At 39.6% G+C, this 5,033-nt stretch overlaps 1 non-coding gene across 1 annotated transcript in view; it reads right to left on the bottom strand.

Annotated features, from left to right (window-relative positions):
- Window positions 1-5,025: 5,025 nt before the first annotated feature.
- TRNAG-GCC (transfer RNA glycine (anticodon GCC)) overlaps window positions 5,026-5,033 on the bottom strand; it is a 71-nt gene continuing 63 nt past the window's right edge. The window contains exon 1 of the tRNA in view: window positions 5,026-5,033. This exon is cut by the window's right edge and continues 63 nt beyond it. This is a non-coding gene — a tRNA (tRNA-Gly).

Genomic DNA, 5,033 nt, shown 5'->3' with positions numbered 1-5,033 from the left:
AGTGCGCATTTTGGCCAACTCTCTATCATCTTTCTTTGGCTGAGTGGCATGTATTTTCATGGTGCTCGTTTTTCCAATTATGAGGCATGGTTAAGTGATCCTACTCACATTAGGCCTAGTGCTCAGGTGGTTTGGCCAATAGTGGGGTCAAGAAATATTGAATGGTGATGTAGGGGGGGGGGTTCCGAGGAATACAAATAACCTCTGGTTTTTTTCAGATTTGGAGAGCATCTGGAATAACTAATGAATTACAACTCTATTGTACTGCAATTGGTGCATTGGTCTTTGCAGCCTTAATGCTTTTTGCTGGTTGGTTTCATTATCACAAAGCTGCTCCAAAATTGGCTTGGTTCCAAGATGTAGAATCTATGTTGAATCACCATTTGACAGGGCTCCTAGGGTTGGGGTCTCTTTCTTGGGCAGGACATCAAATACATGTATCTTTACCGATTAACCAATTTCTAAATGCTGCAGTAGATCCCAAAGAGATACCACTTCCTCATGAATTTATCCTAAATCGGGATCTTTTGGCTCAACTTTATCCGAGTTTTTCCGAGGGAGCAACCCCATTTTTTACCTTGAATTGGTCAAAATACGGAGAATTTCTTACTTTTCGTGGAGGATTAGATCCAGTAACTGGAGGTTTATGGCTGACCGATATTATACACCATCATTTAGCTATTGCAATTCTTTTCTTGATAGCGGGTCACATGTATAGGACCAACTGGGGTATTGGTCACAATATAAAAGACATTTTAGAGGCACATAAAGGTCCATTTACAGGCCAGGGTCATAAAGGTATATATGAGATTCTAACAACGTCATGGCATGCTCAATTATCTATTAATCTAGCTATGTTAGGCTCTTTGACCATTGTTGTAGCTCACCATATGTATTCTATGCCTCCTTATCCATACCTAGCTACTGACTATGGTACACAACTGTCATTGTTTACACATCACATGTGGATTGGTGGATTTCTCATAGTCGGTGCTGCTGCGCATGCAGCGATTTTTATGGTAAGAGATTATGATCCGACTATTCGATACAACGATCTATTAGATCGTGTCCTTAGACATCGTGATTCAATCATATCACATCTTAACTGGGTATGTATCTTTTTAGGTTTTCACAGTTTTGGTTTGTATATTCATAATGATACCATGAGCGCATTAGGGCGCCCTCAAGATATGTTTTCAGATACTGCTATACAATTACAGCCGATCTTTGCTCAATGGATACAAAATACCCACGCTTTAGCACCTGGCACAACAGCCCCAGGTGCAGCAACAAGTACCAGTTTGACTTGGGGAGGTGAAAATTTAGTAGCAGTGGGCGGTAAAGTTGCTTTGTTACCTATTCCTTTAGGAACTGCGGATTTTTTGGTCCATCATATTCATGCATTTACAATTCATGTAACAGTATTGATACTCTTAAAGGGTGTTCTATTTGCTCGTAGTTCACGATTGATACCGGATAAAGCAAATCTAGGTTTTCGTTTCCCTTGTGATGGACCTGGAAGAGGGGGGACATGCCAAGTATCCGCTTGGGATCATGTCTTCTTAGGACTATTTTGGATGTACAATTCAATTTCCGTAGTTATATTCCATTTCAGTTGGAAAATGCAGTCAGATGTTTGGGGTAGTATAAGTGATCAAGGGATAGTAACTCATATCACAGGAGGAAATTTTGCGCAGAGTTCCATTACCATTAATGGGTGGCTTCGTGATTTCTTATGGGCGCAGGCATCCCAGGTAATTCAGTCTTATGGTTCTTCATTATCTGCATATGGTCTTTTTTTCTTGGGTGCACATTTTGTATGGGCTTTTAGTTTAATGTTTCTATTCAGCGGGCGTGGTTATTGGCAAGAACTTATTGAATCCATTGTTTGGGCTCATAATAAATTAAAAGTTGCTCCTGCTACTCAGCCCAGAGCCTTGAGCATTGTACAAGGACGTGCTGTAGGAGTAACACATTACCTTCTAGGTGGAATTGCCACAACATGGGCATTCTTCTTAGCAAGAATTATTGCAGTAGGATAATAGCTAGGAGGATTTGAAAATCATTATGGCATTAAGATTTCCAAGCTTTAGTCAAGGCTTAGCTCAAGACCCCACTACTCGTCGTATTTGGTTTGGTATTGCTACCGCACATGACTTCGAAAGTCATGATGATATTACTGAGGAACGTCTTTATCAGAATATTTTTGCTTCTCATTTCGGGCAATTAGCAATCATTTTTCTGTGGACTTCCGGGAATCTCTTTCATGTAGCTTGGCAAGGTAATTTTGAGACATGGGTACAGGATCCTTTACATGTAAGACCTATTGCTCATGCAATTTGGGATCCTCATTTTGGTCAACCAGCTGTAGAAGCTTTTACTCGAGGGGGTGCTCTAGGTCCTGTTAATATAGCCTATTCTGGTGTTTATCAGTGGTGGTATACAATCGGTTTACGTACTAATGGGGATCTTTATACTGGAGCTATTTTTCTATTAATACTTTCTATTATATCTTTAATAGCAGGTTGGTTACACCTACAACCAAAATGGAAACCGAGTGTTTCGTGGTTTAAAAATGCCGAATCCCGCCTCAATCATCATTTGTCAGGACTATTCGGAGTAAGTTCCTTGGCTTGGACAGGGCATTTAGTTCATGTTGCTATTCCGGGGTCCAGGGGGGAATCCGTTCGATGGAACAATTTATTAGATATCTTGCCGCACCCCGAGGGATTAGGTCCATTTTTTACAGGTCAGTGGAATCTTTATGCTCAAAACCCAGATTCCAATAATCATATATTTGGTACCCCTCAAGGAGCAGGAACTGCTATTCTAACACTTCTCGGAGGATTTCATCCGCAAACTCAAAGTTTATGGTTAACTGATATTGCACACCATCATTTGGCTATTGCGTTTATTTTTCTAGTTGCTGGCCATATGTATAGAACTAATTTCGGGATTGGTCACAGTATTAAAGATCTTTTAGAAGCACATACTCCTCCGGGGGGTAGATTGGGGCGTGGGCATAAGGGTCTTTATGATACAATCAATAATTCAATTCATTTTCAATTAGGTCTTGCTCTAGCCTCTTTAGGGGTTATTACTTCCTTGGTAGCACAACACATGTACTCTTTACCTGCTTATGCGTTTATAGCGCAAGACTTTACTACTCAAGCTGCCTTATATACTCATCATCAATATATAGCAGGCTTCATTATGACAGGGGCTTTTGCTCATGGAGCTATCTTTTTTATTAGAGATTATAATCCAGAGCAGAATCAAGATAATGTCTTGGCAAGAATGTTAGACCATAAAGAAGCTATCATATCCCACTTAAGTTGGGCTAGCCTCTTTCTGGGGTTCCATACTCTGGGACTTTATGTCCATAACGATGTCATGCTTGCTTTTGGTACTCCGGAGAAACAAATTTTGATTGAACCTATATTTGCCCAATGGATACAATCTGCTCATGGTAAAACTTCCTATGGGTTCGATATACTTTTATCTTCAACGAACAGTCCGGCGTTCAATGCGGGACGAAGCATATGGTTGCCTGGTTGGTTAAACGCTGTAAATGAGAATAGTAATTCTCTATTCTTAACAATAGGGCCTGGAGACTTCTTGGTTCATCATGCTATTGCTCTTGGTTTACATACAACTACTTTGATTTTAGTAAAAGGTGCTTTGGATGCGCGTGGTTCTAAGTTAATGCCTGATAAAAAAGATTTTGGTTATAGTTTTCCTTGTGATGGCCCGGGACGAGGCGGAACTTGTGATATTTCCGCTTGGGACGCATTTTATTTGGCAGTTTTCTGGATGTTAAATACCATTGGATGGGTTACTTTTTATTGGCATTGGAAACACATTACACTATGGCAGGGTAATATTTCACAGTTTAATGAATCTTCTACCTATTTGATGGGATGGTTAAGAGATTATCTATGGTTGAACTCTTCACAACTTATCAATGGATATAACCCTTTTGGTATGAATAGTTTATCAGTCTGGGCATGGATGTTCTTGTTTGGACATCTTGTTTGGGCTACTGGATTTATGTTCTTAATTTCTTGGCGCGGATATTGGCAGGAATTGATTGAAACTTTGGCATGGGCTCATGAACGTACACCTTTGGCTAATTTGATTCGATGGAGAGATAAACCAGTGGCTCTTTCCATTGTGCAAGCAAGATTGGTTGGACTAGCCCACTTTTCCGTAGGTTATATATTTACTTATGCAGCCTTCTTAATTGCCTCTACATCGGGCAAATTCGGTTAATTGAATTCTTTATTATATATATCTGGCAAGAATCTCATTTCCTTCTATAGGGAAGAGAAGCCACTTATACATCTAGGATCCGACTTCTATCATTGATGCTAATAGCAAATTAACCATTATGGCAAGGAAAAGTGTTATTCAGAGGGAAAAGAAGAGACAAAAATTGGAACAGAAATATCATTTGATTCGCCGATCCTCAAAAAAAGAAATAAGCAAAGTTCCGTCGTTAAGTGAGAAATGGGAAATTCATGGAAAATTAGAATCACTACCGCGTAATAGTGCACCTATACGTCTTCATCGACGTTGTTTTTCGACCGGAAGACCGAGAGCTAATTATCGAGACTTTGGATTATCTGGACACATACTTCGGGAAATGGTTCATGCATGTTTCTTGCCGGGTGCAACAAGATCCAGTTGGTAAGGATTTCCAATTATCTTCATTTTTTTCATTTTATTATCAGCGATCATAGGAGGGTCCCTTTACCGTTATGTATAAATGGTTTATTCTATTTATATAGATATGGTAAAGGGACGCATTCCATCTTTGTTTTTGTTCATTAGTTATCAATTCTTTTCTTTATCGCGGAGTAGAGCAACTTGGTAGCTCGCAAGGCTCATAACCTTGAGGTTACGGGTTCAAATCCCGTCTCCGCAACTTTTTGAATTTGATAAAAAAACAAGGTTTCAAGAAGAAGGGCATTATACGCAGTAAATTCTATGGCATTTTTCATACTATGACTATTAAATACATAGGGCGGATA

The sequence above is a fragment of the Vigna unguiculata genome, unplaced genomic scaffold (assembly GCF_037176805.1).
Source record: "Vigna unguiculata cultivar grain cowpea cultivar isolate G323 ecotype 2 unplaced genomic scaffold, ASM3717680v1 ptg000362l, whole genome shotgun sequence".
In the NCBI taxonomy this organism is placed as follows: Eukaryota; Viridiplantae; Streptophyta; class Magnoliopsida; order Fabales; family Fabaceae; genus Vigna; species Vigna unguiculata.
Note: the sequence above shows the minus strand (reverse complement) of the source record. Positions and strands in the feature narration are given on the sequence as shown.